This window comes from Somniosus microcephalus, chromosome 22 (genome assembly GCF_052327205.1).
Source record: "Somniosus microcephalus isolate GS21.2 chromosome 22, FLI_Smic_1.0, whole genome shotgun sequence".
NCBI lineage: Eukaryota > Metazoa > Chordata > Chondrichthyes > Squaliformes > Somniosidae > Somniosus > Somniosus microcephalus.
Window position 1 is genome coordinate 60,927,467 of NC_141008.1, and position 14,469 is coordinate 60,941,935.

General features: G+C 42.9%; 1 protein-coding gene across 5 annotated transcripts in view; it reads right to left on the reverse strand.

The window, feature by feature from the left end:
- vps53 (VPS53 subunit of GARP complex) overlaps positions 1-14,469 on the reverse strand; it is a 254,920-nt gene that overhangs the window by 129,803 nt on the left and 110,648 nt on the right. The gene's annotated exons all lie outside the window — the stretch shown is intronic.

Consider the following 14,469-nt stretch of genomic DNA (forward strand, 5'->3'; position numbering starts at 1 on the left):
TATCCAAATGGGAAAAAGAATGCTGTCCTTTTAAGACTTTTCATCCTCATAATAGCCATGTAAACCACATGAATTCTCCCAAATCTAGTTTCATGGAATATTAACTTTGACAGCACAGTAAAAGGCCATTTGGCCCACTGCACCAGCTCTGAAAAAGCCATCCATTTAATCCTATTCCTCTGTCCTTTCCCCATATATTTTTAAATAATTTTTTTTCAATTTTATCCATTTACCTTTTAAAAGCTATTATGTATTCTGCTTCCAAGACTGTTTCTGGCAGAGCATTCCATTCAGATCAATCCTCGGGAAAAAAAGATTTTCTTAACCTCTCCCGTTGTTCTTCTGGTGATCATAAATGTATGCCCTCCAGTTACTGACCGACCAACTAGAAGAAATATTTTCCGATTTACCTCATCAAAACCCCTTACAATTTAGAACATCTCAATCAGATCCCCTCTCAGCCTTCTTTGTTCTAATGAAAAAAGCCTCAGTTTCTCTAGTCACTTCACAACTAAAGACATCAGCTTAGTGTACCTCTTCTACACTTCCTCCATGGGCTTGACATTCCTAAAGTAAGGAGCCCAAAACTGGTCACAATATTCTAACTGTGATTTGTATGGGTTTAGCATTACCTCATTGCTGTTGTACTCGATGTCCCTATTTTAAAAAAAAGTGAGATCCTCAATTTTATAAAAAGCTTTATCAATATCTCCTCCTACTTTTAAAGATTTGCGTATCTGAGTCCCTAAGGCTCTCTGCTCCACTATCTTTTTAAAAGTTTTACCATTTAGTCTATATGTCCTCTCCTTGTTCTTCCTCCCAAAATGCATCAAGTCACATTTCTCCAAATTAAATTTAATCTGCATCTATCTGCCCAATCATCCTGGATAACCCTTTAATTCTTTACGAGAAAGAATGCTCCAGAATATGGTGGTCTTATGTGGATAAAACTAAAGACCATGGAAGATGGGAGGACCCATCTGAAATGCGCTGGTTAGGACCATCTGTCAAACTGAACATCTTTCTCAATAGAAAAATCAAAACTAAAGTGCTTAGTGAAGGTATGCTGTTCATCCTGCATCCCTGCTTTGCAATGTTCGGTGTACAAAACACATATTCATTTGTAAAATAAAGGTTGCAACACCCTTTAATGTTACCTTTGGCTTTATGCCCTGCAGTTAGTAGGGGAGGAAAACATGCTCCGCCAATATACAAGTCACTGCTTGTATGCTAGAGAACCATTATCAGTAAGGTAGGGAAATGTCTTAGGCAACAACAACTTGCATTTTTTAAAGTGCCTTTAGCATAATAAAATGTCCCAAAGCACTTAACATAAATGTGAATAGGCACTGAACAGTAGTTGGAGTTAGCAGAGTTGTATGAATGCATGGCCAAAAATTTTGAGTTTTGAGGAAGCTTTTAAAAGGTGGGGAGGGAAATAATGAGGCAAAGAGGTTCAGGAAGTATGTTCCAGAGAGATGGGCCGAGGTGACTGAAGATTACATGGAGAAGTGGTGGAAGGGGGAAGACATACAGGAGGCCAAAGTCATAGGCCCACATGGCATGTGCTGGGACCTTGGGCTGGAGGAAATTGCAGAAGTAGGTTGGGGAGGAGTCCACAAAGGGATTTGTAGAACAAGACAAGGATTTTGAATTCAGTGTGTTGGAGGACATGACAATAGTGGAGGTTAGTGAGTGGGACTTGGATTAGGGCAGCGGAGTTTTGGACGAGTTGCCGTTTGCATAGGATGGGGCCGAGGAGACTAGAGTGGAGGGCATTGCAAAAGTCGCATCTTAAAGTAACAAAATTATAGAAGAGATTCAGCAGCAGTGGGTATAACCTTGATCTTCACTGTATCAACTTATGTTTAGATTTAATGCTTTTTGTTGTGAATAAGCCAAAGAATTTCAAAACATTCATAACTGTTGAAAACCTTTGAAAATCACTTCCCCTTTTAAACACTAATCTTTGCTTGTCTATGTACCAGAACGTCTGGATTGTATGGTTATTGATGGGCTGCCATCTACTAATGTACTTTTTTTTAAATTGTTAAGCAAAGATCTACACATATGAAAGTTAAGTTTAATTTTCCAAATGCAACTTTGGGTGTTCCTCTGATTCATACAGTAAACACTTTGCTTCTTTGAATTGACAGAGGGGGAAATACTGGCAGGCTTATAAGCATTTGTCCAGATTTTTTTTTGATATACATACTCCCATCCAAAATAAACAGACTTCTTTTCAACCAAAACAACCCTGGAGCACAGGCTCCACTTTGGTGGAGAGGACAATGTGACACTAGATTCATCTGTCTCCACACTCATAAAACAGACGGGCGATGCCACTGGCACACAAAGAAACTAGTGAAAGACAAGTCTGGCAACAATTACCAGCAGTTGATCGGGAAAAGTAACATGGTGTTTGCCTCCAAAATCGCTGAAGTATTTAATGCATCAACTGCCACAACTGAGTAAACATTTTGTTTTAATAACCCATTTCATCAATTTGTTATTTTTTGAACTGACTCTAGTTAAGGGCTCCGATCTTACTAGTTCCAACATTACCACCTGTGGCTTATTATTTCTTCATTGTGAGGGTAGGTTAGAGTAAAATTTTCACATTGTGAACTCCCACCTCCATACCATGAGTTGTGGAAAATACATTTCTGCCGTTCCCTACATCCCAACTTGCCATGTCCACAATCTCACCTGTGCGTCACCAAGCAGAGGTCAGCCATTTGCCCACAGGGAAACAAGTTACGACAAAGCAATATGGTCATAGAACAGCATTGCCAAATGCTCAAGCACAGGTCCCGGATATGCCCTATTAGATAGGAGTGAAAACATAAGAAATAGGAGCAGGAGTAGGCCATACGGCCCCTCGAGCCTGCTCCGCCATTCAGTAAGATCATGGCTGATCTTCTACCTCAACTCCACTTTCCTGCCCGATCTCCATATCCCTTGATTCCCCTAGAGAAGGAAGAAAAGCTTTATTTTTAATAAAGATATATAAATGATATGGAGGCAGCCAGGCAATGAAAAAAAAGGATTGTGTAGGCCATATTTGATTGCCCTAAACATCAGAGAGGTCATCTTGGAGGTAGACAAGATTGTAAATGTTGTGAAAGGGCAAATACAGAAAATTATTTTAAATTCAAATGAGAGTGTAGGACAAGAGGTCCCAGGTTTAAACTTGTAAAAAAAGAGTTCATGGAATGGACTCTTGAATATAGTGGAGGGAAAAACCCTGGGTTCATTTAGGAACAAATTTAATGTGCCAATGTGGGGGGGGCAGGGGGGATTTTAGGGTCAACCTGGATGGATGAGCTAACATGGGCCAAATGGCCCTCTTCATCTGTGATTATCTTGTGATCTTGTGAATAACGATGCATCACTATACCTGTTCATCAGCTGACGTCTTAAAGCCAAAATATGCTACCCTCGTAAGTTAGAATGCTAATGATTATAAAAGGGAATGAGAAGCAGTGTGGTGACATAGCTTGTATTGAAGATCAGCAGTGGTCTGGAAGCAGGAATAATGGGGGGGATCAAATAAACAGAAAAGGAAGAAACCGTAACTACTTATAAATCATCATCTCACCAAGAATAAAATGGTACACTCAATACATGGAATTATCTAAATAAATATATTTTGCCTTTCCCAGGAGATTATATGGCTGTGGGGTTTGGGGTGGGGGGGGGAAGGAAGAGGAAGTGTCTCATCATGATGCTCCAGCCATCATACGTGTGGGGCACGCTTAACGGACCAACTGATCTTTTCCTGCCCGTCATTTTCGTATGTTCGTGTAACGCCAGCCTCTTTGAAATGGTGTATATATATATATATATGCTGCTTTAATATTCACACAGTTAATGAATGCTGGTCCATACAGAGGGTGTGGTAGCACAGAGACTCTGCAAGTAACTATTTGTTAGAAGCCCTCATTAATGTGACCTCTTGCTGGTAAAACAGGAACCAGGGATAAAATAAAAATAAATTAAGTATCAGTTTTGTTTTTTTGAACCAATTTAGCTATTGGCAAAGGTACAGTTTTCCTCCACTTCCTACTTCTTTTTGAGGAACTACAGCATAGCAGGAGTTTTGCATGCAAGTTGTGCATAACAGCTAGGTGATGTCTTTTTCAATTCCTTTCCAACCCGGACAGTTAATCATTTCAGTCGGTCGTTGTTCATCTGTTAAAGACTGCATTTCTACTCATGGAGTGATATTTTAAAGACTGTAGTTCACATACATATAGAGAGAGAGGTGCCACTCACCTAGTTACAATGTCAACCAGGTATGACAAAAAAAACACTCCAACCTCTGAAAAGATTTTACTACACCTGGTTGGCAAAGTTGTGGCACATGCAAATATTCTGATGCACTCCAGTGTGTCCAGGTGTACTTTTAGAACTTCAAATACAGCACAGTCATTTTCCTCTATCCACCAGCATTAAGGACAGATAAGGAGTAATCTACAGCATACACGTTCCTGCAGCATCTGGAGAGAGAAACAGAGTTAACGTTTCAGGTCGATGACCCTTCGTTCTGACAAAGGGTCATCGACCTGAAACGTTAACTCTGTTTCTCGCTCCACAGATGCTGCCTGGCTTGCTGAGTATTTCCAGCATTTTCTGTTTTTATTTCAGATTTCCAGCATCTGCAGTATTTTGCTTTTGCACATACGTTCCTGTTCTCTTCAGCTGACGGCGGTTGACTGATGGCGGTTGACTGATGGCAAATGGATCCCAAGTGAAGTTTTTTTTTAATGTTTATTTTAGAGTTGCAGTGTTGCTTATTTAAAGACTGCTGGTCAAATTTCAAAATCTAACCACGAAAATATAATCTCTCTCTTCCGGGGCAGACTTCAACTGATGGCTTTAGAATACTCCCTCTCTCTCCAACAACTCTAAGGGTTTTTAAGGCAAAATCTTTTTTGGCTGCCTCAATGGACATTAGACCACATCACTAAACTCCATAAAACAGCAAGAACTTGACAAGCTCACTACTGTAATTTACAAGGATAGCTGATATACAAGACAGAAATGTTATTCTGTGCTGATGCAGTAGGAGGTGCGTGTTGGAGGTTGGAGTTAAAATCGACAATTTTCCAAGTTTGTGTTGCCGGCAGGGAAGCAAGAGAAGTTCAAAAAATAAGCAATGCCTCATTACCCTGGTTTCTACGAGGAGAGAAACCCCAGTTCAGTCTAACTGAGACTTGCTGTTCTCCCAGCTCAGCTTATTTTTCTTACTTCTTCACAGAATGGAACAGGGACATGTGGTAGCACATATTAACTAGCAAATTTTACACAGAAAATGGTGGAAAGATCATGAATCATTGCTAGTAGACACAGATTTTCTTAAAACTGTTTTGCATTGCAATAATAACTTTTAAAAAATGATAACTATGTGCATAACCTGGCTAATCACAAAGGCTTTCACAAATGAGGGGGGCCATTTGGCCCATCATGTTCATCCCATCTTAGAAAGCTAGACTTCCACCCCATTATACCATCTAATTGTCCCTTGAATAATTCCAAAGTCTTTGGCCTAGAAATTCGGTTGGTTGCGCCAGGGATTAGCACCTAAAGAGGGCAATAACTGGGGCGATAGCCAAATTCCAGTGGGGCGCAAGGCGTTTAGCACCTCGCCCCATATTGAGTATGCATTTAGCGCCGGCGCTAACGCTTAGCGCCCGCTCATGGGCGCAGGCTAATTATGATGTCATCTGAGTGTGCAACGCCTTTTCGGCGCCCCAGACGGGAAATTCAGTGGCGCCCCCCTCCGTAGCGCCTGGCGCTATTAGTGATAGTTTTCCTGGGCCTTACCAAGTCGCTTTTGGGCTGGAGGAGCGTTATTTAAAGGGGACTGGTGTGGTTTAAAAACGGCACACATTTTTGGTGCACAACTTCCTCGAGAGCTACAAAGAGTTGCTGACCTGCACACTGAGAGCCATTTGACCACTGGGCCCACACTGGCAGAGGAACAGCAGCCTTCTGACCATCGCCTTGCTGTTGGTGAGCCTTGACAACGGGGAACCTTCCTGTGGGCACTTATTATGGGGCCTGCATTGGAGGGGAACGTCCTGCTGCTGAATCATCTGGAAAGGGCACTGAGACACTGGGAGAGGGGGGCGGGCATGGCCAGACGGAGGAGGGCCAACAGACGTCGCCACAGCAGACCTTACGCTGGCAGGGTTTTCCGACAACAGTTTTCCTACATGAACATGCCGGAGGAGCAGTGTGTCAGAAGGCTGCGATTTAGAAAGGAGGTGGTGACTGAGCTGTACCAGCTGCTACAGCCAGATCTGCAGCCGGTCTGATACCCCCAAGCCTGTGAAGGGCAAGATGCATGTAAATAGCAGGCATGGCCATTGTAAATGAAGAAAGTGTTTCATTACACAAAATGTGGTTCCTTTAAACATGAGAAAGCTATGGCAACAGAAAGCAAAACTAATACATTGGCACATAACTGCCTCTCAAACCCGGGAGACTGTCCAAAACATAAATCACATTCCGACCATCTTCCTTGGCCTTGATTCCACTGCGCCAACCAAAGCATCCAATGCCCCATCAGTGAGGCGTTCCGCCCTCTGCCTCACCCTTTCCATTTCTTGCTAGGCTGGTGCGCCACAGGTAGGCTCCCACCGCTTTGAAGGCCTACAAGGCAGTGAGTGTGTCCGGTGATGCCAATTGACCTGCCCCTTTAAGAGCTGGCTGGCGCCAGTGTGTTTCAGGGAAAGTGATTATTGAAAGCACCTGCGCTGCGCCCCGCCGCAGCGATATTGGGTAGCGCCTCCGCGTTAGCGCCTTAAGAGTCGCATGCAGCGCCTGATTTACCGCCACAAACACCATCAGGGGCACAACGACCCAATATCGCGCCAGGTGGCGCTAAGTCGCAGCTGGCGGTACTCTTAGCGCTTCGCCAGATCTAACGCCCCAAACGGGGCTATACCGAATTTCTAGGCCTTTGTCTCCACTGCCCAATCTGGAAGACTATTCCAAGTATTAACCACTCTTTGTGTGAAGAAATGTTAACCTAAAATCAGTCTTAAACTTGCACTGGTGTCCCTTTATCCTGCAGTCATGGTTTAACTTGAAAGAGTTCAGGATTAATCTGTTCCATTCCACGTAGTATTTTACATACCTCTATCACGTCCACTCTCATTCACCACCTTTCGAGGATGAAGAGCCTTGAATTTTTCTAACTTTTGCTCATACCTCTATCCTTTGACATTAAGGACCAGCCCCTTCCCCCTTCGCCACTGCTTAGATGTTTCCATTGTGCCTCAATGACCGGAACTGAACACAGTACTGAAAGTGCAGTCTGACCAGAGCAACTTCAGACTTGTACTCCACTACTGTGGCAAAATAGGTTAGCATTTTGACCACTTTGTTGACTGCTGCTCCACAATGAGTGCACATGTTAAGTGCGGAGTCTGCTATCACTCCCAGGTCTCTTTCAGTCTCTTCCTTAGCTAGTTCAGCAATATTCTTGAAGTGCAGCACGGTGGCATAGTGGTTAGCACTGTTGCCTCACACCGCCAGGGACCCAGGTTCGAATCCGGCCTCGGGTGACTGTGCAAACTCCACACACATTCTCCCCGTGTTTGCGTGGGTTTCCTCCGGGTGCTCCGGTTTCCTCCCACAGTCCAAAGATGTGCGGGTTAGGATGATTGGCTATGATAAATTGACCCTTAGTGTTAGGGGGATTAAATACGTGGGGTTACGGGGATAGGGTGGGATATGTGTTGGTGTAGGGGTTACGGGGATCGGGCGGGATGTGTGTCGGTGCAGGCTCGATGGGCCGAAATGGCCTCTATCTGCACTGTGGGGTTTCTGTGATTCTGTGATATATCTGTTGTTTTTCTTACAATTATGAACTTACACTTTACACACTTACACTTTGTTAAAAGTTCTTCAAATTTCCTTGAATTGCTGATTGCAAATAAATTCTCATCACCTAGATCAAGATGAAATTCCATCATTTAACAAAACAAAATGAGCAAAATTAATTAAAAGGCGTCAAGTCACATAATAGTTACAAAATTTATTCTTCTCTTTTGATGGCACCCAAAGTGTTTAACATTACCACCCAATCAGTCTCGGCAGGCCTGAGTGAGGCAGGGTTCCTGATTACTGTCCAGTGACCCTTGCTGGAAATGCAAGAAAACGTTTAAATGTCAGGTAAGAACAGGATCGGGATTGGCTGCAGTATTCACCTCACCTCCTTATCACACTCCAACTGCAAGCGTTCGTCATTAAGACTTATACCTGAATAGGGCAAAGTATCACAGAACCAAGACCCAGCATGAGTCGGTGCCTTCAGGAGATTAGAGGGAGTGAAGGGGAGAAAAAACAGGAATTAAATAAAAATCCTAAATATTAATATTGTTAAAAATGGAAGACACGTGGGAAACATTTAAGATTTCAAATTTTTACTGTACAGGTCAAGTCCAGGAAGGCACAAGTCGTGTACATACACACGTCACTGGCCTCTGCTCCTTGCCTCTGGATCGGGACAATCACAGCAGCAAAATTCAAGAGAAAGAGTCGGGTCCCTGGTGTGGGGCTTGAACCCACAACCTTCTAACCCAGAGGCAAGAAACCCAACAATTGGCCCAAGCTGCCATTCACTTTGCAGCAAAGTAAATGTACCATCAGACTGTAGAATCTAGAAGCTCAGTTCTCCCCACCGCGCCATAACCTGGGCTGATTTCACAGCTACATTAGATTGCAGAACAGTCAGTGCGCACACTATGCTTACTGAGTAAAGTTGGCCACACAAAATAAAAGTGGAACCTTAATCAAATTTACTTTATATTTTGAAAACTGAGAACTCTCAAAGAGATGTTTATCCATCCTCGCCTGATCCCACCCCCAGCATGTGATCTGAAACCACTGCAGCTAACAAGAAAACCTAGACTATAAATAAACAGCAGGCAGCTTTGAAGTTGTTCCTGTGTTGAAATTCAGACACAAGAGGAAAATATTCAGTTGACTGAAGTAAAGACTGCAGTTTCCTTCCAAGCATGAAGGGTGACCAAGGTCACCAGAAAGGTCTGTTAGAGCCCTTTCACTTGAGAAATCGCATGGAAACATTCCATTGGCGGCACCTTGTACTTTGTTAACTAAATTCCAAGTGGCCTTGTATCTGCCTTGGGTACTTTGCTGACAAAAAAAAGTAAGAATGACAGACCACATTTTAGAATATACTTTGCTGATTCTTAATGGTAACGTACAAGTTTTGGAAATTGCTGTCTAGTTTGTCCATACAGGGAGCAGAATCGGACGCTGTGGGGAGGTCTCGTGGCACGTTGCCACAGAACAGTAGGACAGGGGCTCTTCCCTGCTGTTCACTGCATGGCGAGTTCCGATGTTAGTTATGTCATCCAGGGAAGCCACTGAGCAGATGTGAAGTGCTTGCACTCCCTCAGCAAAGACGAGACAAAAAAACGTACCAATAGCCCTGCGTCACTCTCGGCGTGCATTGCAAGCAGTCAATTACGGAGGAGCAACTAGAGGACGGAAACAGGCTGCCTTTACATTTTGGTCATGATGCAGCTCGGAGGCTGGGGTTACTCAACACTCTTGGGTACAGAACTGAGGGAGTTTTATTCTCTGCTACCTGGTCATGCAAAACCGGAATTGTTTGCTTACACTGTATCCAGTAAGTACAAAATTATGTCCCACTCCCCAGCAGTGACAGCTTTTTTGAAAGCACAAAAACAGGGAAGACTGCCATTGTCATTAATATCCAATACTGTTGCCAAAATGTACCCACCCCCCACACCCCACCCCCTCAACCCTGACCAGATCTGGCAATGTAGTGCTGAATTCATCCTGGTTAAAGTTAAAAACCACTCTAAGCACTACATTTCTTAAAAGATCGTTTTGTATGCATTTTTTGGATGGATACTTAAACCTTCTCATCCAAGCACAAACATTTATAGTATCTATCACTAAAATTTCCTGACTCCAAGATCCAAAAGCCGAGCTATATTTGACACTCACTTTGGCATCTTCATTACTACGATGCTAGATGCAACTTTGTCAGAAATCCAGCCCTAGTGCTCAATGGAAGCAGCAACAGGCTGCATGAACTTCTCCCATTTCTGTTCCAGCTATGGCCAGCAACAACTGGTCTCCTCAGACCTGTATTGAGATTAGCATCGCTGTAGCAACTTAAAAAAAAATTGTAATAAAGGTTCACTTCGAAATAGACAGTAAACAGCACCAGGAATATGATGAGACACTATAGGCCAGAATTTGCAGTAGCAGGGCATCTAACAACGTCTGCCGTTAGTTAGACTTACCTCTGCACCCTTCAGCTCAAAAGATTTTGCCCACAAAGTTGCTGAAAGTGTGAGTTGATAACAGCGCAGCGAGGGAAACAGGGGATCTGGGACCGGAGTGAGCAGGTCAAGCAACTGGGTATCTCCTTAACCAATCAGATTTAAAGATTAAGAAATAAGTACAGGAAGGACTGAGAAGGAGGGTGAATTAAAGCGAGCGAATTCAGTGTCCAATCAGGTACAGAAAGAGAAATAAAGAGAAGGAAAGAAAAATTGGATTGAGAGAAAAAAAACAGAAAGTAAAAGGAAGAATTTTGTTTTAAATTTGACATTTTAAAATCTCCCTGAAAAATTCAATCCCTGAAGGAATGAGACGCCACACTTGTAATAGTTATTTTTTGGCGCCAGAGAGCTTGATTGGCAGTGATTAACACTTATCACAGTGTTGAAAGGGTACTTACGTTTGTAGTTACAAGACTTTTGCTGTGGCAAGTTTAATGGGCAATTACAGCAAGTTCTTAAAATGAAACGGGGAAGGTAAGGGTGAGATGCCATTTTTGCGACCCAAACAGCAGAGCGGTGCAACTCGGACAGCAATTTTGGGATATTCCCATTTAACTGCGTTCCTCGCCTGAAGTTGCTGTACCATTTACTCATAAATGACGGTGGGCGTCATTAGCATTGCTGTTATTTCAGCAGCAAATTCTGACCCGTCTGTTTTTGTTTTTGGTCTCTTTCCACCCTCCCAACACCAGATTGGCTGATATAGAAATGTGCACCTCTGCACTCTAGGCTTAGTTGGGAACTGCACTACAAGGACATGCATAAAACCGTACAGACCCGGAAAGTTAAAAGTTCAATCTCTGATTGTCACCGAGTTGCAAAATCTCAGTTGCCTTCAGTGCCCTGGGCTAGGGACAGGGAAGCCAGTCATGGTTGTGGCTCCTGATTTCTACAAAGCAATCTCTGCTGGAAAGTGTGTGTAGATATTGGGTAAGGACAGGATGGTACTTAGTATATTATTTTTACATGGGGGGGCATCACAGCCAACTAATGATTGGTCACTTGGGCAATGGATCGATAGCATTAATCCCCAGCATGAGGCAACATCTTCAGGAGAGACAGAGAGTGCAGAATTCATGTTTTAAATGGTGGAAATGTCCTGGTTTTGAACAGATGTTGAAAAATAATTCAAGTTGGCTAGGAATACTATTTATATGGCTGAATTTTCACAAAATTATTTTTATACAGTGCAACTTCATTAAACTAACATTAACAAAAGCCAGATTTTTTTCCACTCAAGAGGAAAAAAACCCCTAAGAAGTCCTAATTCTCAACAACATTTTTGGTGGTTTTGAATCTAGCTTACTCAGGCTAGGAAAGTGATCCCGCTGTTCTGATATATTAACTAAGCAGAGTCAGCAGATAAATCAAAGCTCCAAATTCCAGCATCTTCCTTGAGGTAGATTTTATTTATCCAAAGGACTTTGAGAATATAATTTCACTGGGGCCGATGTTCAAATTCTACAAAGGCAGCCAGACCATTTTTAACCTTTACTCTTTGAACCACAGAATTTGTTAGATTTTATAAAGAAATGGCCAGTTAATTAATGGGCGCTTTTACATGGACAACGTCTCACTGGCAGCAATCATGTGTTGCTTCTGCCGTTGTACAATAAAGGTGAACTCTGTGCCTCTGATAGTGCCCAGGACTTGACTTTTTGTGAATCCCTTGGGCGCAGGTTGGAGGTGTGGAAAATATGGCCCTCTTCCAATTAGCTTTCTAACCAATACAGTAAAAAGTTTAGTGTTACTCTCAAGTTACGGGTCTTCCAGAACTACGGCATTAAAATAAAAGTGCCGAGGTATTAACTTGCTCAAAAAAAATCTAAGAAAATTGGGGGATTTTATACGTATTTGTGGTCACTGTACCCCCAATATCTGCCAATACCACAGCACTACTCACAATAAGATACTGAAAGAATTTGACAATTTAAAAATCACTCGTTCTGTCAGCATACACTTGCAAAAGGGACCAGACAATTTTAATGTCAATTATAAAGCTCAATGTCAAATGTACTGAATCATTTCAGTGAATTCTGCAAATAAAGAAAAGACTAATTGTGTCCCTGCTTATTGTTGTACAATTTCCTTGGATTTAGAATCATAGAGTGGTTACAGCACGGAAGGAGGCCATTCGGCCCATCAAGCTCGCGCCGGCAAGAGCACTTCAGCTAGTCCCACCCCCACTTTCCCCATAGCCCAGAAAATGTCTTTCCTTCAGGTACTTATCCAACTCCCTTTTGAAAGCCACGATTGAATCTGCCTCCACCACCCTCTCAGGCAGTGCATTCTAGATCCTAATCACTCGCTGAGTGAAAAAGTTTTCCCTCATGTCGCCTTTGGTTCTTCTGCCAATCACCTTAAATCTATGACCTCTGGTTCTCGACCCTTCTGCCAATGGGAACAGTTTCCCTCTATCTACTCTGTCCAGACCCCTCATGATTTTGAACACCTCTATCAAATCTCCTCTCAATCTTCTCTGCTCTAAGGAGAACAACCCCAGCTTCTCCAGTCTATCCACGTAACTGAAGTCCCTCATTCCTGGAATCATTCTCGTAAATCTTTTCTGCACCCTCTCTAAGGACTTCACATCCTTCCTAAAATGTCCAGAATTGGACACAATACTCCAGTTGAGACCGAACCAGTGTTTTATACAGGTTCATCTTTTGTTTTCCATGCTTTTGTACTCTATAGAAAAAACAAAGACATAGAAAAATAGGAGCAGGAGTAGGCCATTCGTCCCTTTGAGCCTGCTCCAACATTCAATATGACCATGGCCGATCCTCTATCTCAATACCATATTCCCGCTCTCTCCCCATACCCCTTGATGCAGTTTGTGTCTAGAAATCTATCTCCTTAAATGTATTCAGTGACTTGGCCTCCATAGCCTTCTGTGGTAGAGAATTCCACAGGTTCACCACACTCTGAGTGAAGAAATTTCTCCTCATCGCAGTCCTAAATGTCCTACCCCATACCCTGAGACTGTGACCCCTTGTTCTAGACCCCCCAGCCAGGGGAAACATCCTCCCTGTATCCAGTGTGTCTAGCCCTGTCAGAATTTTATATGTTTCAATGAGATCCCCTCTCATTCTTCTAAACTCTAGTGAATACAGGACTAGTCGACCCAATTTCTCCTCATATGACAGTCCTGCCATCCCAGGAATCAGTCTGGTGAACCTTCGCTGCACTCCCTCTATGGCAAGTATATCCTTTCTTAGGTAAGGAGACCAAAACTGCACACAGTACTCCAGGTGTGGTCTCACCAAGGCCCTGTACAACTGTAGTAAGACATCCTTGCTCCTGTACTCAAATCCTCTTGCAATGAAGGCCAACATACCATTTGCCTTCCTAACTGCTTGCTGCACCTGCATGTTTGCCTTCAGTGACTGGTGTACAAGGACACCCAGGTCCCTTTGTACATCAGCATTTCCCAATCTATCACCATTTAAATAATACTCTACCTTTCTGTTTTTCTACCGAAGTGGATAACTTCACATTTATCCATGTTATATTTCATCTGCTATGTATTTGCCCACTCACTCAACTTATCTAAATCGCCTTGAAGCCTCTTTGCATCCTCCTCACAACTCACAATCCCACCTAGTTTCATGTCGTCAGCAAACTTGGAAATATTACATTTGGTTCCCTCATCCAAATCATTGATATATTTTGTGAATAGCTGGGGCCCAAGCACTGATCCCTGCGGTACCCCACTAGTCACCACCTACCACCCCGAAAAAGACCTATTTATTCCTACTCTCTGTTTCCTGACTGTTAACCAATTTTCAATCCATGCCAGTATATTACCCCCAATCCCATGTGCTTTAATTTTGCACACTGACCTCTTATGTGGGACTTTATCAAAGGCCTTCTGAAAATCCAAATACACCACATCCACTGGTTCTCCCTCATCTACTCTACCAGTTACATCCTCAAAAAACTCCAGTAGGTTTGTCAAACACGATTTCCCTTTCATAAATCCATGTTGACTTTGTCTAATCCTGTTGATATTTTCTAAGTGTCCTGCTATCACATCCTTTATAATGGACTCTAGCATTTTCCCTACTACTGATGTTAGACTAACCGGTCTGTAGCTCCCTGTTTTCTCTCC